The following is a 24,801-nucleotide window of genomic DNA, read 5'->3' as shown; positions in this document are numbered from 1 at the left end:
GAAGGGGGGGCTGCGGCCGAGGCCACCTGCGCGGCCATCAACGGGGACGGGAGACGCTGCGAGCAGGAGAGGGGGTGGGAACAACGGAGACCAGAGTGATGAAGGAAAGAAACTGCAATTTTCTGTCAGACGCACAAACTCGAACCCTGGCAGGAGGGCTGGCTGCAGCCACTGAGCGCACATCCGCCAGCAGAGTGCACCCCGCCGGCTTCAAACGACTGTCCTTTCCCAAATCAAAGAAGACCTCTGTGGCACGTCTGTCAGGGAAAGAAGCGCCGGGTGCGCATCTCCATCGGAGGGGAGTGAAGGTGAAAAGCTGGTGGGAGCCGCTCGGCAAAGCCCCGGCCATTACTCTCGTCAGATCTGCCGCTCCTGCTTCTAAGCGCAGTAAAACAGCAAAGCGCTCGCGCCGAGCTGCACTGTCTGTCACCTCCGCCAGATCTGCAGTGAATTTGCACATTGCGGTCGAACTACTGTACATTTAATCGGAAAAAGATGTCCCCCTATCAGGCTGTTCTGGGGCCAAAACAGTAAAAAGGCGATTCCTTATGTTACACATTTTAACAGGAGGGGGGAGAGAGAGAGAGTCAGTGGATTCAGTCTCCCAAGTTATGTAAATAAACAAAGTGGAATCCACTCGAGTGATAGTGATCCCTAGAGTGATGGGGAACACACAGTGTTTTTTAAATGCCCCTCACACACCAACAGGCCCCTTGGTGTCATGCTTCATCATCGGGGCCTTCGCACCCCTCTACGGGATGCGGCGTGCTACGACTCGCGAATACGCAGGAGCACTTGAAGTGAACTATGTGTGGGGGTGTGTGTTATATACCAAGATGTGAGTGAGGTGAGGTGAAAAAAGTGGTTAAAAAATACCTGACACGTGGGAAGAAAAAAACTTTATTAAATCCCCGGCTGGTATTATTAAAATTAAAGTGCAGGGCGTGGTTATAAAAGATACGTGTTAGGGTATCAAACCACTGTGTTAAAAGTCAACATGTTTCGGAGGTCAAAGCCCCCTTCTTCAGGACAAGGATGAAAGCACTTATCCTCGCCTTACTCACATGTAAGATGTAAAAGTGAAAAATAAAAATTACCACAATGTGTAATGTTCCTCACAATGTTTTATATGTAAGTGAGTGTAGTTGCGCCCAGTTGGCGTAAGAACCTGTAAAAACAAAATCATAGATAAACATACAGGTCTCAAAATCACAGTTTTTTTAAAGGAGAAGAATATTGCTTCTCTAAAGAAAACATCAGGTAGCACCCAAAAAAATAATTGGAACCTGAAACAAAAAATAAGGAAAAAAGGACACTACAAACATACACACACGCAAACCAACACAGCACTCTGCTCAGATGGAAAGAGCAGAACAGTTAGGACAGAGAGATCTTACTTTACGTTCCCAAATACAGGACTTCATGAGCCTTTAACGTATATTGGGGAATCCTTCCTTTCTAATCAGAAACCTAAGAGATCAATATCAGGGTTTTAGTAGAGGAACTTAATCAGCAGAATGCCAAGACTATAATATGGAACTGCTTCTCATGGTGATCTTATAACTCACGGTTACAGCAACAGCTAATCGCCTGCCTTCCCTCAACGTGGCTCCGATGAAGTGAGCTGCTAAAGGGCTGGGGCCTTTTTATATGCTTGCCTGTGAGCAATTAATGGGAATTGATTGAATAATGCAAGCCGGTATATGCCCAAATACGGAGAGAAATCTCCTCGCGTCCGGTAAAACGCTAGCGCCATACGCTGATCCCCCGCGCATGCGCACAGCAATGCCCGATGGACGCATGCGCGACTGATTCAGCAAGCGCGCATGCGCAGACGGAGACGCTTCGTGAACAGCACGAAACTGACGATATTATTACAAACGCCCGGGAAAGAGTGGCGATTGGGATAGAAATGTCCCGGGGCATAAATCCATGAGCCCTGGAAACACTAATAAGGCACAGAGGTGTTTATGCTCTAAGCCACAATTCCATAAAATCAAATGGATGTTCTTAACTGTAGGAGTAAACCAGGTGAATTATGAAGGTGTGCCTGTAGTTTGACAAGCTACTCTCACGAATGTGTGGAAATATATAATAAATCAGAGGGAGCACTGGACCAACTCATGAAGGGGTACAACATATGCCACATTCTGCTGATGGATAAAACCCTATAAGTCCAGTAACAAGCATGTGACCATGCGTATACTGCAAACAAAACGTTTTCACCTGAGAAGGTTCCATGGAATGGAATCATTCAGTCCAGTGGTGTCGGTTCCCAACCGAAACACCCACCGTTGTTCTTTTTCAAGGAGACCAATCTCAGAGGGTAATTGTTCAATTATTGTCCACTGTAGCTCATTCACACAGTGTTGACTTTCAATGTAATGGGTTGACATTTTAGTAGTTTGTTTTCTGCACCTGATGTTACTCTTGTGTTCGTTCAGCCTGACCCTGACAGGTCTGGTGGTCATGCCCACATATTCCTTTCCACATGGGCAGGTGATTAAATAAACTACATTTTTACTATTACAGTTAGTAAAAGCACGCTGTTCCCATGTAGTTCCATTGGTAAAAGTGAGCGTCTGTGTCTTTTTAGTGAGGTGGCAGTTATTGCAGTTACCACATGGGTGATGCCCATGTATGCCTTGTAACCTCGTCTGGTCCTTGACAGGAGGAGGTGGTCGAGTATGAACGAGCATATCCCTCAAATTCCTACCCCTTCTGTGTGCAAAGAGAGGTTTTTCCAAAGTTAAGCCACCACTTGTTAAAGTGCGCCAATGTTAGTGGACCAATTTCGTCACTTGGTTGCTGACTGGACTGTATGTGGTGACACAAACAGTCCTGTTTGCGGCATCCTCCCTGCGCGGATTGTCCTCCAAAAGAGCATCTCGGTTATTGTTTCTTGCTCTGGTAAAGGCTTTACGGATCACAGTTTCCGGATATTTTCTCTGTCTAAGTTTTTCACTCAGATCATTGGCTTGGGTCTTGTATCTGGCCACATCAGTACAGTTCCGCCGTAGGCGTAAGAACTGCCCATAAGGAAGGTTCTCTCTCAGATGACGAGGGTGAAAACTGTCAAATCTAAGGAGACAATTCTTAGCCGTGGGTTTGAAGTGTGTTTCCGTTTTTAGTATGCCGGCTTCATGGTAGATATTCAAATCCAAAAACACCATGTTGGTATTTGATGCCTGGAAAGTGAATTTCAAAAAGGCATTCTGATTGTTGAGCCAGTCAATGAAATCAGTTATCATGGTTGCATCTCCATCCCAGATAACCAGGATATCATCTATATACCTTCGCCACGTGCGAATCCTCGCCCTGTGGGGATTGCTGGGGTGCAAAATTTTTGTGGATTCCAAATGGTGGACATACAGTCCTGCCAAGCTCCTTATGTTAACAATTTCTGCAGAATGGTTTATGAGAACCAGATTTTAGGGTATTATAAAATGCTTGGAAGCCCTTTAAAATGTCAAATGGAATCTCCCGAGACGGCATAAAATGTCAGCCCAGCTAAAGCGCCCGTTTAAAGCAGAAGGAATTAGCGCTGTGCTGTCAGGGGCTGTTATCCAAAACAATCCGTTAAGAGGCAACGCACGAGCCTCCCTCCCGTGCGTGCCTCAAGCAGGAACTCTGGTTTTCAACCTCGCCGTGGACGGTTTAGAAGATGCTTGTTCGGAGCAGAATCCATTGAGTTTAAAATCAGAGAATGCATCATTTGACTTCTGATCTGCTTCGTTCACGCTACATATAAATAAACAGGGTTTTTTTGTTTTGTGGGGTCGAGTCTCTTCCCCTGCCTCCCTCCCGGGGTGCCGTTCTTACCTGCTGGACGGGGGTGTTGGGCCCCAGAAACCTGCTGGAACCGTTTCGGTAGGGTGAGGGGGCCAGGAGCCGGGTCCGGGTGGAGTGCAGCCGCCGCGCTGAGTCTGTGTCCGGGCTCCGGGGGCGGGGAAGGAGGAAGGCGGCCATGAGGAAACAAGCGGGAGGGGGCGGGAAAGGGGGAGGAGAGACGGAGCACGAAGGAACAGATTCGACGGCCGGGAAGGCGGGCACCAAGAAACAAGCGGGAGGGGGCGGGAAAGTGGGAGGAGAGACACTGACGACGGAAGGCGGGTGCTGGCAATGCCGGACCAGAATCGGGGGCGTTCCCGGCGTCGCGTGACGTCGGCAAAAGCCAAAGAATGTCGGGAACGCCCCCGTGTCTGGTCCGGCATTGACGGACAGGCCCCTCATCCAATGGCTAGGCTCCATTTATGGAGCCAGCCAATGAATGACGAGGGCCGACCCAAAGCCACACTACAGTTCTCATCAGGTTTTCGCCTGCAGAGCGCATCTTTTTGGCGAGGCAAAACCTAAAAAGCACACTTTGAAAGAACTTTGTCACTGAAGAGGAGGGAACTGATTGCGGAATTATTCATAAGCTCTGTGCAGTTACTCAAAGTGATGGGTAAGTGGGTTGACATTGCTGTGGTAGACAGAAGCAAAATATGAATAATCCAACAACCTATGGATTAAGGGTACAGACCAAGAGCCCTCTATGTAAGCATGTTACGTATAATATACACGCCACACCGCAATCTGTTGCCAGCCGTGGACCCTAGGTTAGAAAGATCAGCACTTCCGACAATGCACTTTCCACTGAGGCACCTATTAGCTTGCAAGTGAACTACTTACTTCCCGTTAAGACAAAAAAATCTGGCAAATTCAGATTTGCGGCGTGACTGGAAGGCTTTCTGCAAACTATTCTACAGTGACGTCCGAAAAATAGTCACCGCAGGACTGCATGGAGAACGAATCCAGGCATCAAGAGTGTGTCTCTACTTATGAAAATGAGACATTAAGCTAACCTTTTTTGGGGTAACTCTGGAATACAGTGAGATTTAGCCTGACACAGGACGTATGGTACTGAGCGTACACAGTCAATTTCAATGGATCAAGGAGACTGGAGCAGACAAGAAAAATGTTGCTAGGTTAACATGGCTATGTCTCCCTTCCAAACACCACGTGCATCCTTGGGTATACAAAGAATGGGTAACTCCCACACACAGGAGGAGGAATAACCATGGGTAGTGTTCCTCTGTGGGACACAGTCAACTCCTTAACAAGCAAGGTCGCTGTGAACCTTTGATAGCTCCTTGCCATAAAGTTCCAAAACTCTAGTGAGATTTGGCTACATGTTTTGTATTAGCTACAAGTGGATATTTAATAACATTGCCATTGTGACAGCCCACTTGGAAAAGATGCAGATCAGAGAGTCGGGTACGAATAACTATTGTGCCACAGTGCCCCAGATCGAGATTACCCCCGCAGTCTCCTAAAGAAATCGAGGAAATGTGCGTGGTACTGCCACAGAGACACATTGCTACAAGTTAACCAAAATACAGAAACTTATAATTACAGGATTGTCTGTGTCTCTACATTCAGCAACAATAGCAATTAGATTAAAAAAGTCCTAAATCACAATTGGCCACTTGTGGCAGACGAAATAGGCACTGCTGACCAGCCTCCCTTTGCCTTTAGAAGAGGAAGAAACATCAGGGGTCATGTGGTCAGTTCGTACCTAAGTAACAAACCTGTGTCAGACATATGCTCTCTTCTGATGTTACCACCATGAGGCATAGGGTCAAACTGATTTGCATATGGCCATGTCTGAACTGGTGTGGGGGAGTGAGCTAAACAATGATGATGGATTAAACCCAGATCAGTTGGCTTGGGGTGTGTGCTTGCAGCGTTTAACACTCCATCCATCATCCCCTTTGGTTTTGTGAGATTTGGTGTGGCATTCAACAATATAAGATTGACATTTTCTCTCTTTTTGAAATACGCTCTTCCAAGTTTGGGACATGGAGAGGTGCACTGATACTTTTCAATAATACCATCTTATCTCACGTGCAGGAATTTGCGTTTCTATCGTGTAACAATGTAAGATGGACACCTTCTGCTATTTCGTAAAAATGCTCTCCCTAACTAGGGACACGGTCCCTAGCGAGACACGGAGAGGCACGCTGATACTTTTTAGAAATACCCTCCTGTCTCGCAGCCTTGATAAGCGCTTAGGAATTTACATCCCTAACGTGCTTTTCAATGCACGAGGACACCAGCTGTACATTGCCTTTCCTCGCCTAAAGCTATTTCAGTGAGTGTGTTCTTCCACCACGGGAGGACGCTTCACTAATATGCTCTGAGCCCATGACGCCAGAGGTGAGTTTGGCGAGAATCCTCACCCTATTTTCCAAATATAACCAGATGTTATGACTAAGACTTTATTTCACTCATTTTTGACGGGGTCCAAGGGAGCAAGGTTGCACCTGGATATTACCTAATTATTTTTTGGGAGGCTCTGGACCCTAATGATTCTAGAGAGTTTTGACTTCTGACCAATGGAAATACACAGATGACCCCGAGGGCGCGACTCCCGAGGTTAGTGATGTTATTAATTGATTATTCTCCTAACATCACTCCCCCCCTGCCACCCTCTTACACCTCCTTTTTCTATTGAGATGGCCAAAAGCACCTATTTCCTTTTGGGTCAATTATGTATTTCTGTAGATTTATTGTGAGCACGCTGTGCCTTCAATCCTGTACAATTTACCAGTGAGATCATATTGTGGAAAGTTTAAATATTGTCCATTCTTGGATATGCTTTAAGCTATAAAATTTATTTATAATCCATGGTAACACCACATAATAGGTTTTGACTGTTATATATTTTTGATAGGAGGACTCCATCAGTGTAATATATACATATATACATATATATATATATATATATATATATATACATATATATATATATATATATATATATATATATATATATATAACGGCACAGCAGTTTTTGAAGCCACCATTAAACGATTGAAACCCCCGTGGCCACAATCTTCAATGTGGCGTCTTGGGACTTGTAGTACATCGCAACCCACTGTGGTGACACTTAAACAATTTTGGGAATGGCATGGGATCCACAAGGGAAAAAGAAGAAGCACTACAAGTCTCAAGACGCCACACGGAAGATTGTGGCCACGCCCACTGAGGCGGGGATTTCAATCGTTTAATGGTGGCTTCTTAAACTGCTGTGCCGTTTCTCCAAATCACCTTCAGCCCATGATGAAAGTGCTGAGAAAGCACAAAACGCGTCGGGTGGTGTGAAGAACTATGAGCGAGGCACTTTGAGCTGATGTTTTGCTGCATCCTTCAGTAAATAAAAAGCAGATACTTACCTCCTTGAGTGGACTCTCCATAACAGGCAAACTTTGTTTTTATATATATATGAGCAAGGGAAGTTGTTCCCAAAACGCGTTGAGTGGGCTGTGAATAAACACCAGTTGTGTGAACCGAGCTGTTGGCCTGGACGTCGTTCTTTATTCAAAAGGGTGAACGAGTGTGTTGGAATACTTGGGAGTGGCGATCCCGTCCTGGCCCGCCGCTGCAAGTGGCCATCGACACTTCATCGCCGACCTTTTCGTTGGATATATATATATAGATATATCACACCAATGCCATGGCACACAGATGAAGTCCCCAAAGAAAGTATGGTCAATAGTGGCATAAATAGTAGAAAACATAAGTCCATCAGATTTTTTCTATTTTTTCTCATTCTTTTTATCTTCTTGTCTTGATCTCATGTGTCCACATACAAAAGTACATCGGCAGCCGACACGTGTTTCGTCCAGTAGGACTTTTTCAAGGCTAAGATCCAAAAATATGTATCTCCGGGAACACCGTAGGACAGTATACCATACGTGTAGAATATGTGCACGTAATCTGATCCTATAGTGAGAGTGATCCGTAGGGAAAAGGTTCATCCTCTAGGGTCTCCCAGGTTTCCTAGCAGAAGCATACATATTCAGTGTAGAAGATCCTATGGGTCGTACGTAAGATGACCCGCCTCAGTTCTTATGCGTTCCTGAACCTGTGTTGTCTGAACCTCTTCTAGTTCATCCAGTTTATGCATCCAGGCACAGGACAGGGAGCTACATCCAATGGCCTCAGACGTCCCTCTGTATTATGGCCTCGAATAGTATATATACTCGAGCAGGCATGGGCCCAGGAATGCCCCATCCCTGTCCAAGTTCAGACCCCCACGGGCTCAAGAGTTAGTACCGTAGCCTGTAGGCCAAAAAGAAAGGATGCCAGATTCCAAAGATCTGATAAGCTTTGACCTTGTAAACTTTGTGTGCAATCCGGCATTTTCCTGTCAGTCCATGGAGTCGGGCAAAAAATATTAATAAATATGTGTATATTGTATATAAAATGAGTGCAGCTGGTTCACTTGCCGCTTTCCCTGTTGCCAGTGATCAAGGGCGGTGGTTACGCCCGAAACGCGTTTGGCTATAATTTTGTTGGGAGTGCCTGGCGGACTAATCCTTCGAATAAATGGCTTAAATTCATCCAGTGTGGCATCTTCTTTGTGGGCAACCCTTTTTCTTCTTGTGTAGCGGCCGTCCAGCCGCGAGGAAGCCCCACCGCGTACAGAGCGGGTCCACAGCGTCAGAAATCAAGGGACGCTGCAGGAGGGTTGAAACCGTTCAAAGGATTGCCTCATTTGTCGGCCAGTTTGCTCCTGACATGCCCACTGGGGCAAGACTGTACATTTGGCAGGTACAGTGGGACCCACAGTGGTCTGGATGTCAGGTGGACTACAGAGACCAACATGCAACCATGCTCACGCCCACTGGGGTGGGATATTAAAATGAGTGCAGCCGGTTCACTTGCCGCGTTCCCTGTTGCCAGTGATCAAGGGCGGTGGTTATGCCCGAAACGCGCTTGGCTATAATTTTGTTGGGAGTGCCTGGCGGATTAATCCTTCGAATAAATGGCTTAAATTTATCCAGTGTGGCATCCTCTTTGTGGGAAACCCTTTTTCTTTATATATATATATATTGCACAATCCTGAACAGCCTATTAATCAAATGGCACCCCGGGGCTGTTAGCCCTCCAGCAGAGACGCTAATCAACGCCTTTGCAACTGGGAGAGGATGCCGGCTTTGGTGGAATAATTGAAGCTGCATAGGTGAGAGCTCGCCTGCACAACCCACTGGGGTGCCATTTGATTAATGGGAATTGCCACGAAGAGCACTTAGGGCATCAAGGATAACTTCCCCCAAACATAGAAAACAATAGGGCATTTGGCAGGAACTCAGCAGGGTCACTGGCCCAGTCTGCAGTGCCAGCCTGCAGTGAGTGGGCATAAAACACAGAGGTCAACAGGCCGGTGAGGTGTGGCTCACCTGTTTGAAAAAATACCTTCCCCTCGACATACCTCCAGTGGAATCAAAAAAGGGACTATTGCATTCTGAGCCTGCCAGGAGGGGATGGGCTGAAGCAGCAAGTGAAGTGCTGACTCTGCTTACGATCCTTTGCTGTCCTTTAGTCCTCTTGTATAGGTGGCATGTACCCCCACTCGTGCCCTGCTTATTTCACGTAACCATTCGAACTAATAGATCTAACTCTGATGCACACTCGTGAATCAGGTAGAAGTGGGACATACACACACAAGATCAAATTGCATCGTGGAAAATGAACCATTAAATACTGATAAAGACGGACAATTACATATTGCCAGACAGAATTCAGGATTTTAAACGCATGAATTTCACAGTTTCAAATAAACAAAGCTTATCCAAACACCGAGTGTGCAAAAGACAAGCTTCCTGGGCAGAGTTTCAACCTTTCTCTCTGTCTGTTAATATGCAAATCAATATGGCAAGGAGGCGCATTGCATGATGGGCTGCATTACAGTAATAGTGACTGTGGGTGGAACACCAAAACTTTAGATTCAGTACGCTCCACTTCCTGCTGTAATACTGTTCTGTGAGACTTTTGTTCCATACAATGAGTCTACAAATTATCACTGTAACAAAATGAGGGTCTTTACTTTTTATCAATGATGCACTGGTAATACTCTTTCAACCATCCTTTTCTTGGGGTTGCGCTGCTGTTCAATGAACGTATAGTGAGAGCAGCATTGCCAACACCTTAACAAAATGTACATGCCACTATTGCTATAGCTTAACACCTTAGCTGCGCCGAACGTTCCGCACCCAGTGCTGAACGTTCGAATAACGAGTGCTGGCCTGTCGGTTGGATTTGAGAAATAGATACGATTTTTTTAATTGAACACTTACATTGATACTCCACAAAACCATCACCAAGCGGAAAAGTATTGTTCGCATCTAGATGTTAGCATGTTTAACTCATTCACTCACTGACAAGCAAGGCAGATCAGGCAGCAGGTGAGGCTAGGAATTGCTGTGAGTCTCGAGTGCGAGGGCAAAACACAACAATATCCAGACCTGGTCACTCACAAAATGGAAAAGAGCCAAAAGCGGTGAGCCGGAAAAATGAAGGGCAGAGCAGTACGAAGGCTGGACTGCCGAGTTGCACACACACCTATCCAGTGATGTCTGCTATGAACACTAATTGGTCTCAGATCACAGCGTCTCCTTTTAGGCAGCCTGGCAAGGTCACAAGGTGATGGGGGAAGGTTAAAAGAACAAGGTAGAGCAGTGATAGATAGCGCATTCAAGCAGTACACACGATTGACAGCCCTGTAGTGGGGACATGTGTAGGCAAGTCAATGTTGTGCTATAGAAGAAAGTAAGTGCAGGGCTGTGGTGACCAGCAGTCTGAGAAATTTCTGGATTCAGCCACAATTACCTGGAAATGCTTGGTTGAAACACTCTTTCCGTTTTTTTAGTGTATCCAGCTTTTGAGCAGGGTGGATGGCATCCACCCTGTAAAATTAGTGGAGGGGACACTGTCTATCCAAGTGTGCCCCCAACTCATACCCTGGCTATGGGAGGGTGTCTTTGCAGATGAAAATGCAATGGGTGATGGAGGGGGCACATATAAACACCAACAGAAGAGTTTCCCACCCAAGAGGATTGACAGGCTGCAAATACCAAAAATAAAAAAAGTAAATGTTTATACTGAATAGGACCCCTCCTGAGGATAGCCCATCTATTCCTGAAGCTTCTACGTATCTGGTTAGATTGGTTTAGTATTTGGTGATGAATCTTACTTTACATCTTTTGGTCAGTCCTTCGGGACTTCTCCCCTGGGGTTTTATCTATAATGTCATCTCTGGATTGACTCTCTACTTGCTTTTCTGCTTGGGCAATGACTTTCCTAGAGTATCCTCTCTCTATGAATCTGGACTTCCTTTCCTGTTTGGTGTTTTCATAAGTTGTGGGGGCACTGCAGTTGCGTTTGGCTGTGAGGAATTCACTATAAGGAATTCCGCACTTGAAGCTGGGAGGGTGGGAACTGGCCGCATGAAGGATTAAATTCCCTCCCTCCCTCCCAACTTCCCTAAGAACTTGCACTCAGTACCCTCTGTTCCGCAGAGGCCTCGAGACCTTCCTCTTCACCCAAGCCTTCCCATCTTGAATGGTCACATCCCCCACCCTTCTTCCTGCCCCCCGAGTAGCAGTTGCCAGTTAGCGCCAAGAAACCGCTAGGTGTACGAGCGCTCTACAAATCCTTTCAAATTCAAACTCAAACTCAAACTGCCACTTTCTTTCTGAATAAAGTGGTGCTGATCTTCCCCCTCACTACACTTGAGGTCTAAAAAGTCAATGGATTTCTGACTGTAGTGTCTAGTAAATTTGAGATTCACATTATTCATGTTCAAGCAGTCAATGAACTAGTTTAGTTCCATTTTGGTCCCCTTCCATACAAAGAAAATGTTGTCAATATACCTGAGCCATGTTGATACATTAAAAATCCAATGTTCAGTATGGTCATTCCAGATCACTTACTTCTCCCACCAGCCTACTATTAGATTGGCATAGCTGGGAGCGAAGCAGGTGCCCATGAAAGTCACCTGCAGCTGTTTGTAATGTTCCTTTTAAAAAATGAAGACATTCTCTTTGAAGCATACTGGTATCATGTCCAAGAGCATTAGAATGTGGTCTAAAAATTCAGCTATGCGTTGTTTCAAAAAGGACTGACACACCTTGATGCCGTCATCATGTCTAATGCTTGTGTACAAAGACTCCACATCAAGGCATACCAGCCAGTGATCTTTTTCCCATGTTAACATTCCTAATCTTTTGTAGAAAATGCATGGTGTCTCTGAGATAGGATGAAAGGTTTCTCACATAGGGGAAGAGAAATGATCAACATATCTACTGGTGTTTTCCAAGAGGCAATTCTTCGAGGACACTGTCAGTATACCCGGTGGGTCCATTTCATTTTTGTGGACCTTAGGGAGGAGGTACAGGGTTGGGTGTAGTAGGTGTGTCATTTTTGAGAAAGCGTGTCTCATCCCATGATAGTAAACTCTTGTCCTGCCATGTTTGGAGCTTGCATATGTACATGTTTTTGAGGTCAGTGAGGTTTTTTTTCAAACCTTCCATAGCATGTTGGATCATTGAGTCGGTGGTATGATTCTTTGGTATACATGGTCCTAGTCATTAGAACCGCATTGCCTGCTTTATAGCAAGCTCCTGGTCTTTTTGTATTTTGGAAACTGCCTCCCATTGGGTTTTGGTCATGTTGCTACTTCTAGGGTTTTTTCAAGGAGTTTAAGAAAATATTGAACTACAAAGCCGCTAAAAATATCAATGTTTTCCTTGATCGTGATAGGGACATGTTTAGATTTTGCTTTGAAGTCAGCAGAGGCAGTTTCAGCAAGATCTATCCCCAGAATATTTGATATTTCAGAAGTGTAGGGGGGATTAAAGGGGTCAAGTGGGATACCTGCGGCCTCATCTAGTGTTGTCCTAATGTGTAGGGTTGGGATATCCTCAATGGCTAGGCCTATGTTTTTCGCCCCTGTGACTGCTCGTTACCTCAGTTTGATTCTTTTTAGCAGCATGTATTTTACACAATTTGTTTATTTCAAATCTTTTTTTATTGAGAATCAAGACAATACAGAAAAGTGCGCAAAGAAACACAAAAGTGCACAAAATACAAACATTTGAAAAATATTAAATGCATTTATGGCCTGTGTAATCGCCATGGAGAGGTGAGACTGGCTTGGTTACTTCTCCTTGGTCGCCATGTCCTTATTGTACTTTTTGAGAGGGGTGGGTAGGTTTGGGGTATGGGAGGGTTGGGTGGGGTTCTTGGTTACATTGTTTTTTCAGATTTTCCCTGTGTCCTCAGCTTTGTTTCTGATTCCACTTCCCCCTTTGTTTCTGTGTCCTGGCAGCAAGATACAACAACAACTCAAGAGAGCAGATGGTGCTCACAGTGCTCATGGAGGGTACAAGTACAATTACATGTTTATACTGTGGGGTTTTGTCCCTACTTTTGTCACGAATACAACAAAAAACAGTTGTCACTTACTTTATAAAATGAGGCCTGCATTATCACTCACACACCTTCCAAATGGGGACAAATAGACAGACTATCAAGATAGTATTGCTTAATGTTAAGGGAATTAACCACCCTATCAAAAAGAGGAAAATCTTAGACTACCTTCATAAACAGAAGGGCGACATTATACTACTGCAAGAGACTAAAATTGATTCGCCACAATTTAATTCAATGAAAAATAAATGTTAAAGTGAAGCAATTGGGTCCGATGCCCTAGGAAAAAAGAATGGGGTTCTTACACTCACTGCAAAAGAGCGAACATCGATGTCCGGCAGACTGTTGTGACAACAAGGGGAGATGGGTCTCGACTAAACTATCAAAAGATGGTAGAGAATTCTATGTTACCAACGTCTATGCGCCCAACAAGGACGATCAAGGTTTCTGGCAGGAACTTTGCACCCACATTGATAAGATACCGGACTCTGTGACACATATATTGGGGGGTGACTTGAACCTCTCCATGGACCCTCTCCTAGACAGGGTCTCGCGTTGCTCCTTCCGACCAACCAACTCACATAAAGCTCTTCTTAATCTTTGTAAGCGTTTCAACCTGGTAGACTCTTGGAGATTGATGAAGCCAACGGCAAGAGATTATAAATTTTACTCCCCACCACATGGCGCATACTCACGAATAGACTATTTACTCACATCGGCTGACTACATTGCTGACATTGAAGTCACCTCCATTGAACAACGTTTAGTCTCTGACCACTCATGTATAACGATGTCTCTAGCAATCCACAACGGGGTTAAAAGATCGACTTTGTGGAGATTTAACAATGCGTTTTTTAAAAAAGCGGAGAATAGGAATACAATATAAACAGCCATATATGACTATCTTACTCATAACAAAAAAGGTGACAGACAGACCTTACAAGATGGGAGGCCCTAAAATCTACAGTCAGGGGGGTGCTAATTAAGATAAGAGCTGCCATGAATAGAGATGCAAACTCGGCCCTTTCACGGTTGGAAGAAGAAATAGGAGCGTTAGAAAAACGGCATATAATTTCTAAAGACGCCTTGACCCTTACTGACTTAATGAACAAAAAGTACGAGTACAACAAGCTAATCAGTGAGAAGGCAGGAATTTGGCTCCAACACCAGAAAAACTTCAGACTATGCCACAATAATAAAGTTGGTAAGAGCCTTGCATCTTACCTGAAATTCAAACTGCAACAAACTTCCATAAAGAGTATCGTCGGCAAGCTAGGGACACCACATTCAGACCCCAACAAAATTGCAGAAATCTTTAAGAATTTCTACAATGATTTATACAGTAAGAACAAAAACATTGACGGATCCAAGCTGGGGCATTACCTAGATAACTACAATCTCCCCTCTCTTCTGTCAAATGAGCGATTCGAGCTAAACCGACCTATATCACTGGAAGACATCACCCAAGCCATTAAGTCCCTAAAAACTGGAAAAGCACCGGGCCCGGACAGATTCAGTGCAATGTTTTACAAAAGCTTTTCACCTATCCTAACAGAGCCACTTAAGGACCTTAATGAACAGTTTGCCACAAATGGACAAATTCACGGCACGCCTGCAGAGGCCATCATTGCTGTTCTTCCAAAAGAAGGTAAGGACCCCACGTCTCCGAAAAACTACAGACCGATAAGCAGGATCAATCTCGATTGTAAGATTTACGCCATGATTTTGGCCAAAAGAATCCAGAAAGTGCTGCCCCAACTGGTCCACCCGTCGCAAGTAGGGTTCCTTAAGAATAGACTATCTAGCGATAACACGCGAACCCTGGCACACATCATAGAAAAAGCTAAATTAATCAACTCCCCTACGATAGCAGTGACCTTAGATGCCGAAAAGGCTTTTAATAAGGTTGACTGGGCCTACCTGGAAGCAACTATACATAAATTTGAACTGGGGACTGATTTCATCCCCATGGTGATAGCCCTATACACTAACCCCTCAGCAAGAGTAAGGGTGGGTGGTTGCCTTTCAAGCTCATTCGAGCTACAACAAGGTACAAGACAAGGCTGCCCCCTCTCTCCCTCGCTGTTCCTTCTAGCGATTGAGCCCTTTTTGTCCTCTTTACGGCACAACAACCTCATTAAAGGCATAGGTTTTGGTGATGTCACAGTCAAAATTTCGGCTTACGCCGACGATGTGTTGGTGGTATCCGAGAACGCTGAATTAGCAATTCCAGCTCTGATGTCCTGGATTGCGGAATTTGCCGAAGTGTCAGGATACAAACTCAATAAGGACAAGACGGAGGTAAAGCTACTTAATAACATAGGTGATAAAGGCATCCTGGGTGACTCCGGATTATGCTGGCAAGCAAAGAGCTTTAAATATCTTGGCATCGAAATCGAGAAAGACGCCACAGCCTTCCCTCATTCTAAGTATATGTTCCTTAATATTAAAGGGCTCTCCTAAATCTAGAGAGGCATTGTAAAGCAAAAATAAAGTTCTCCAAATCTAATTTAACATCGTTCTGGTTTCACCCGACTTCTTTTCTGGGAAGAATGGTCCAAGAAGGGAGTAAACCTATTGCAAGATATTTATGAGGGATCCACACCTTTACCACCCTTTGCCACCTTTCAAACACGGCTTGACCTCCAACCACTTGACTTTTACAAATTCCTACACCTTAAAGCACTGGTAACGGCTAAAGATATCACACCACAAAACACTAGACTTTGTACTAAATTAATCCAGCTTATGTCTAGGGGGTCATATGGTTTCAAAGGTATGCAAGATCTTGTCCCCTATGCCTCAGAAAGCACACAGAAAGTGTGAACGGGATTGGGAAAATGAGCCCAACACCTCCAACATGACCTTCGACTGGGACAAAATCCACCTCACACCCTTCTACAACAAAATATCCCCGATACTCTCGCAGAACAAATTTATGCTGATAAACAGGTCATACTGGACACCAGGGAAACTCTTCAAACTGAAACTTATAGATAGGATTCAACAAAAGCATTTCGGACTGTTGCAGCGGGAGCCTCTGTTAAGCAGGATTAACCAGCACAGCGCCTGCAGCTCGCCGGACCCGCTTCGCGGGTCCCGCAGCGCGCTTACCGAGGAGGGGGTTGTTGTTGCCCTTTCGCTAATCCAGTAAGGGGCTACCAGGGGCAGGCGTACCAGGACCGGCAGGGCTGCGAGCACAGGCAGGGACTCCGTGGACCAGGAGTCCCTGCGCGCCCAATAACCATCAGCTGGGCTGCTCTCCCTGCCGGCCACGCCCGCCAGTCACCCACGGATAAAGTCTCCCTCTGCCTCCAACCTTGTGGGATTCAACAAAAGCATTTCGGACTGTTGCAGCGGGAGCCTCTGTTAAGCAGGATTAACCAGCACAGCGCCTGCAGCTCGCCGGACCCGCTTCGCGGGTCCCGCAGCGCGCTTACCGAGGAGGGGGTTGTTGTTGCCCTTTCGCTAATCCAGTAAGGGGCTACCAGGGGCAGGCGTACCAGGACCGGCAGGGCTGCGAGCACAGGCAGGGACTCCGTGGACCAGGAGTCCCTGCGCGCCCAATAACCATCAGCTGGGCTGCTCTCCCTGCCGGCCACGCCCGCCAGTCACCCACGGATAAAGTCTCCCTCTGCCTCCAACCTTGTGGGATTCAACAAAAGCATTTCGGACTGTTGCAGCGGGAGCCTCTGTTAAGCAGGATTAACCAGCACAGCGCCTGCAGCTCGCCGGACCCGCTTCGCGGGTCCCGCAGCGCGCTTACCGAGGAGGGGGTTGTTGTTGCCCTTTCGCTAATCCAGTAAGGGGCTACCAGGGGCAGGCGTACCAGGACCGGCAGGGCTGCGAGCACAGGCAGGGACTCCGTGGACCAGGAGTCCCTGCGCGCCCAATAACCATCAGCTGGGCTGCTCTCCCTGCCGGCCACGCCCGCCAGTCACCCACGGATAAAGTCTCCCTCTGCCTCCAACCTTGTGGGATTCAACAAAAGCATTTCGGACTGTTGCAGCGGGAGCCTCTGTTAAGCAGGATTAACCAGCACAGCGCCTGCAGCTCGCCGGACCCGCTTCGCGGGTCCCGCAGCGCGCTTACCGAGGAGGGGGTTGTTGTTGCCCTTTCGCTAATCCAGTAAGGGGCTACCAGGGGCAGGCGTACCAGGACCGGCAGGGCTGCGAGCACAGGCAGGGACTCCGTGGACCAGGAGTCCCTGCGCGCCCAATAACCATCAGCTGGGCTGCTCTCCCTGCCGGCCACGCCCACCTGCCTGTATTGCAATCTGCAAATAAAAGTCAGCAGCAGATCCGCTGCGCGGGAGAGCGCCGGGAGAAGCCCGGGACAAGGGCGGGGCCGTCTAAGGCCGTCCAAGGACGTACAAGGTCGGGTCGGGGCTACCTCCCTTCTCTTTTACTATCGATCCCAAATTGTTTCCATTATCATTTCATTAATCATTCTTTTATAAATCTGGCACTATAAATTGTGCTTTTTCTTAACTCTCATGATGTCCACACGCTCAGGGAAGGGCAGACAGATTACCGTTAAAACAAATAATGGTAAAGCCACTGGAACTTTGGACGATTTTATAAGCCGGGCAACCGGGATTTTAGAAAAGGAAATTGCCCTCACAGAAAAGCGTCTATCACTTGACCTGATTACAGGAAAACGCTCGTCCCTGGGGAACATTGCATTAAAAATTACCCCTACTAAATTACCTACTCCTGAGCAAAGTTTACTTTGTTCGGATAGTAATTTAGAGGCTAGTCCAAATCTAGAGATAATCCCTGAATCACAGATAATCCCTGAATCACAGACAGTCCTGATAGCGGACCCAGGGGATTCCCAAATTGAAGCATCTACACTTACTCCCATACCCATTTCACCAGATATTATGGGAGTAAATGTAATAGATAACAACCCGAGTAATTTAAGTAATAATGTCCCTACCCTTACACAAGATCAGATAGTGGCATCTCAGCGGGAACCTCATAACCCAAATAAACGTAAGAGAGGTGGCACTCATAGGAAAGGGGCAAAACCAAAGTTAGCGAAGCCAGCACCACCTAAAACCCTAACAATCCCTACTAAACAAAAGGGTCCCCAACTAGCTGACATGGGACAGAAAACCTTCTCTTTTAGTACCAACAACAATGACCGCCTTCTGGGGGAAATTGAGAAACTAGTTCAAATACTCCTGTTACCTGTTTTAGAGAAAATCCAGATTGTTAACCTGAAGTTAGATCAACTGGAATATATTATTTCTTCTAATACTAATCCTCCTGAAACTTCAGCAAGTGAGAACAAATTGCCTGAAGAGGGGGGTATAAGAAACAAGAACAAAAATTGTAATGCTAGCAATAGTGACCCAAAAAAGGGGAGTGAGAATAAAAATATAAACACAAACGCTAAAATGCCTACAACTACTAATCCTAAGGTGGCACCGGTCCCGCTAGTTCGAACAAAACCGATACCACAACCCCGTTCTAAACCTGTTTTGGCGGATGTTGTAGGGACATCTGGTCAAAAAATGGGCAATGTGGCATCAACGACGGAAGCCGCGACCCCCAAACAGGGAAGTACCCAAGGGCAAAAACAAATAAAACAAACAGGTTTACAGGGTTCCGTAAAAAATACAAAAAGTACTGATAGTGAGGTAGTACATCGAAAGAAACCACCACCCTTGAACTTGCCGCCAGATTCAGCCCCTTTTATGGTAATACTTACCGGAGTACCCCCACTTCCTCCCAACAAAACAGAATCTACCCAGGAACTAAGAAATAAAATAACATATTGGCTTAATATTAATAGACCACTCCCCTCTGACTCTAAAACAAACATACTTAGTGTACGTAGAGTCCCCTGGGTAGGCCCGAGCGAGAAGGATCTCGAGGGGGATTGTATCTTGATTAACTTCAGTAACACCTGGGTAAAAGATATCATCTGTAGTAAACCGAGATTTGCTAGAGTTGGGGATATCCAGTGCATAGGTCTGGAGTATTTCTACCCAAGCCTGAATTTTGTACCCCAATCTCTCCCCTATAAGAATGCTAGGCAGGTATTTAACAACGAAATGTATCCTATGTGGACCCACAGAAATAGGGCTATATGGCCAAGCCAGAACAACTGGGGACCCTCCCAACAGAGTGATGCCTTTTCCTGGGAACTGATCCATAGTAATAACAACTACCCCCTGCAAGCTTGGCATAACAACTTAAGACCAAGGTTTCAGGGAGAAGATTATGTAGGATGGCCCCCAAATGGTGTCCCCCTGAGAAACCGCTTTAACCCACTTGTAGGCATGGAAGAGATCGATTGACCATCACAAGATCCTCTCAGGATTATGGATAATTCAGTATTAGGAGAACCCAGCCTGTGGGAGAAGGGGGAAAGTGGCAATAATAACTCACTGGAGATTGCTCCCATCGATGATGACCAAATTCCCGATGCTCAAGCACTTGAGGTATCTTCTGACAGAGAATGTGATTTAAGCTTAACCCTTTCTGGGAAGAATCTAGAAGAAGCAGTAACAGAACTAGACATGAGACAAAAAAATGATCAAAAGATGGGCCTAATCTCGTGGAATATTGCTGGACTTGCATCAAGACTTGAGGACGAGGCATGGTTGGACTTTGTGGGGGACTGTGACATCCTGTGCCTGCAGGAAACATGGAGTAGAACTGCCCAGAGTATGGAGGGTTTCCAAGCTTTTAACACCTTAGCAATACCCTCTCAAATGGGCAGGGCAAAAGGTGGTCTAATGTCAGCAACCTCGTTAAAATTATGTAAACTTGTGGCCTCTATAATAGTCGATTCACCTTGGTTCCAAGTGTTGATGTTGATTAATTTGTTCCCTGAACCATTGTTGTTGATCAATTGGTATTACAATATTTTTGACAACAATGAGACAACTGTAATCTTGGAATTAGAAAGGGCCATAGCTGGGGTACGTCAAGAACAACCCCAACTATTTGTTATCTGGTTGGGAGATTTCAACTGTTCACTATGCGCCCATGGTGATTCGAAAGTGTGTGGCTTGACAGATTCACATGATCAACCGCTGTCACATTTTAAACACACACCTCAGGGGGATGCGCTAAATAATATCATTATTTTAAATGATTTATGTATATTGGAGCCCTGGGTTGGCCCAAACTCTGTGCCTATACCGACGTTTCAGGGAACTAGGGGCACTATGAGTTTTATTGACTTTGTAATTGTTTCTAGCGGGCACCTCTCCTATGTCGATAAGTTGGAAGTAATACCTAATGCTGCCAGTGACCACAATCCCTTAATTTTGACCCTGTTTTGTCCGGTTAAACCCAAACATTCTATTTGGGAGCAACCGGTAAAGTATAGTAAAAATCAAGGTATCACCCTTAAATGGGGCAAAATAGACGCGGTGGGTCTTGAGGCAGAGATCCTAAATGGATATAGTGCTGAATATGAGGCCTGCCTCATACCTACAACCGGTCCAGAAGAGGTTATAGGTAATTTTGAATCCCTATGTGAGCATGTAGCTGAGCGCCTAACAAAACCAATTGGTAAAAACAAAAAGTCAGGCCCCAGATGGTTTGATGCTGCATGTTCAGCAACTCAGAGATCGCTGAAAGCAGCATTAAAACAAAAACCTAGGGATATAAAATCAGTTAGAGCAGCTAGATTAGCTTATAAAGAAGCTATTAAAACAAGGAAGTTGGGTTTAAAAAATCAAGCCTGGGAAGACCTAGAAAAGTCAACAGAATTAAAGGATAGCAGACTTTTCTGGGAAGTCATCAATCGCCCCCTTTTTGTAAATAATGATATGGATAATATCGTGATGGAGATTGATTGTGATTCGTGGGAAACCCACTTTGGGAATATTTTTAATCCTCATAAAATCCAATCAAATGTGATATCGATAGGAGATGAAAGGGTATCTGTGGTTCCCCAATCTTCCCTTTCCCTGAGTTTATCGTTGGCTCTGCAAGAAGTGGAGGACGCGTTATCAAAAGGTACATCACTAAAAGCACCTGGCCCCGACCGAGTACCTTTGGACTTTTTTAAGCACAATGTCAAAGTCTGGGCACCTGTATTGTTGAATGTTTTTAAAGCAGTTGTCACTAGCCATATTCCTGCATCCTGGAAGGAGGCAGTGGTGGTGCCAATTTTTAAGAAGGGCGATAGATCTGATCCCAGATGCTATCGCCCAATCTCTCTAATTGACGCATCATGCAAAACTTTGGGCAGGGTCATTTTAGCACGATTAGAATCATGGGCGGATTCGGTGGGCCTCATTGTAAATTCCCAATATGGATTTAGAAAAGGTAAAGGCACTGTTGAACAGTGCCTTAATTTGGCGCTAATTATTGGGAAATACACAAAGGCAAGAAAATCTTCAATCCATCTTGCTTTTATGGACCTATCAAGTGCATTTGACACTGTGTGTCGTAGTAAGTTGTGGCAAATGATGGAGGAAATGGGTTTCGAGGAACCCCTGGTCACTCTTCTTCGTAGACTCCATGAATCTACCACGGTGGCCATAAGGTTTGGACCAGGGGGGGAGAAAACCAAGTCCATTCCCTCGACCGAGGGTGTCCGACAAGGATGCATATTAGCTCCTTTTTTATTTCTTGTATATACTAATGGCCTGGAAAAATACTTGTTGGACCATTGTCATGATTTCCCAAAAGTAAATGGTAGAAGCACTCCAATGCTTTCCTATGCCGATGATACGGTACTCATGACACTCACTGCAAATAGCATGCAGCACTGCCTTGATGCCTTTCACAAATTTATGTTGGACCTAGATCTTAAAGTGAATTTTGCTAAGTCTTTTATCATGGTCTGTGGCCCGAAGGGCACCAAGAGCAGAAAGTTTGCAGTGAGTACCTCCGTCATTGACAAGGTTGAAAACTTTAATTATTTAGGAAACCTTTTTAATCACAAATTAAGTTGGGCACCGTTAATGAAAACACGAGTCCAGAGTGCTAGTCGCTCAATAGAGGGATTGTTCCGCTTTTGTGGCAAATTAGGCCAAAAACCCATTTCACATTTAAAAACTCTGTATAAAGCAAAATGTCTGTCGATTGCTACCTATGGGGCGGGGGTCTGGGGGACAGATAGCCCCGACACGATACAGATTATGGAAAACAAATTTTTAAAACGTGTCTTGGCCATCCCATCAGGCTCCTCAAATAAATTTGCCCACAATGAACTAGGTTTAAATTATGTAAGCGACATTATTCGTCTTTCTCCTCTGTTGTTATGGGGCAAAATATGGTTATCGGAGGATTTACAGCTCACTAAGGATATTATCCAGGACTGTTTGAAATTGTCAAATATGAATCAAATCCCCTGGCTATCCTACGTAAATGAAATGTTTCATAAAATAGGCTTGGGTGACACCTTTGACAACCCTGAAAACATACAGGGAGATATTAAAAATGTAATTAAATCGAATTACTGGAAATCATCGATTGTAAATTGTATGGACAGCCCCTATGCCCCCAAGGCTGTCTTACGGCACCAGTTCTATCTGACCTTTACAAATCATGTACAATGGCGTTTTTACTTGACAAGATTCAGGCTACATACTTTGCATTTTCTTTTTGCATTCCCTATACAGAGGGGCTGGTGTAAGGAACTCCCCCCTTGCAACTGTAATTACAAAGATAGCCAAAACACAATGCATCTTGTTCTTTTTTGTTCCTTATATAAAGACCCGAGAACCAGGTTTATTAAACCGATTCTCAAAGAAGAACAAATACGCCATTACAAAGAGGGTTATGATTTCTTAATATCTCTGTCATCCCCTACAGTCTGTTGTGCAATGATGAACTTTATACGCGTGTCACTCCAGATTAGGAAACGGTATGGCTAAAATTTTGCCCCAAGAACTAGACCACTTGATATGTGCACTTTATAATCCTGTACCGTGATTCTTTTTACTATTTATTTTACTTGTTCCCAAAAAACACCCTTGCTTGATAAATTATGCATTATCCTGAGATGATTAATTTAAAGTAATAATATGGTTATGTGACTTTACCTGCCAATGAACTTTTATAGTGCCATAAACTGTAAAACTGTTTTTTATAGTGAATTTTTTACTGTGTGTTGTAAATGTACTTCTACTTTTATGATTCTTGCATTGAATCGAATAAAGTTTTGAAATGAAAATGAAATGATAGCCCTCTTTGTTGGAACTGCAAATCAGGAGTGGGTGACCTAGCACACATGCTTTTCCACTGTCCATTATTGCAAAAGTACTGTGATGAGATATATAACTACATCCAACATACCTTTCACTATAGGCCTCCTAGAGATTTCAGCTATGTTCTTCTGGGGGCAATCGATCCGAACATAACGAGAGATAGCAATAGGCACCTTCTAGACCTCATGATTACTCTTGCATGCAAAGTAGTGCTCAGGAAATGGTAGAGTGCTTCTGAAGTTTCTTTCAAAATTTGGCAGAAGTGGCTGGTGTCCCTGAGGGGTGCTGAAAATGACGTCCTCCATTCATCCCCATGGCAAAAAAATCACACCAAACTATGGAGCTTACTTGACTCAGAGCTTTGTTACGACCCGCCTTAGGCTAAACGCCTCACACTATGCCTGTGACCGCAAACTGCTTTTTATTTTCACCCATATTGTGAGCCCGCTGCTCTCTCCTGTGCATAGTATTTATTACCATGTTACTGCTGCCTAGACCTCCCCCTTCCCCCCCTCCTTACCCTTCCCCATTAATTGTGCTACTTGGCTCCAATATGTTATGTTTGGATGGTAATAAAAAATATATTGCTATTGATTGTCACTTGCTCATCAAGGTGCCACCTCATGTACATCTTATGTATCACATTATATTGGCATACTAGTATCTCAATTACAGTGTTGTATGTATACACCTATGCAATATTTTCTGTTCCCCATCTTTTGGTGTACCACCCTTGCGCCTTATATTTATTCCGCGCTTTATTGTGATTATTATACTTTATTGGTTTTCATATTTTTCGTATTTTACACAATTTTAACTTTCTTTCGAATTTATACAAGTCAACTCAAGCTTGCGCATAATCAACCCCACATCAGGACAAAAAGACAGACCTAATTCTTGCACACTTATTTAATCATTTGTAAGAACCTTTTCAGTATGATTCATTACCGTATGTTTTGGTGCCGTATCTCCCATTATGGGTTCTTGGTCTTCTGGCCTCTTGTTCCAATGCCAGTTGTTCTTGGATTTTCTGTGCTTGAGGTTCCGCTTGCGGTTTTACCTGTGTTTTCTTGCTCTTATAATCTCGGCCTCTCTCTGTTGGATTGTTCTTTTGCCTTCTGCATGAGGTGCAGTTCTTGAGAAAAAGACTGCTGTTCTGTGTTTGTTGAGGCATTGCTGTCTATTGATTGCACATCTGAGCTGAGATCAGTCGTGGATCCCTCTTTGGTTGTTTCAAGGAGACTTAGTGTGTGATCCTTCATGACTTCAGAACTTATTGTGTCATATTTCTTGGCAAAAGTCAGGATGCGCCCAGTTGAATAGTCTTTCATCAAGGATTAATTTATGCCGTTTCC

General features: G+C 44.8%; 1 pseudogene; it reads left to right on the top strand.

Moving 5' to 3' along the window:
• The first annotated feature begins 9,911 nt into the window (after positions 1-9,911).
• Positions 9,912-10,065, top strand: LOC147707661 (U4atac minor spliceosomal RNA; annotated as a pseudogene).
• Positions 10,066-24,801: the final 14,736 nt, after the last annotated feature.

Source organism: Lissotriton vulgaris, chromosome 6 (genome assembly GCF_964263255.1).
Source record: "Lissotriton vulgaris chromosome 6, aLisVul1.2, whole genome shotgun sequence".
Lineage (NCBI taxonomy): Eukaryota > Metazoa > Chordata > Amphibia > Caudata > Salamandridae > Lissotriton > Lissotriton vulgaris.
The sequence above is the reverse complement of the archived record's forward strand: the minus strand, read 5'-3'. Positions and strand labels throughout refer to the sequence as shown.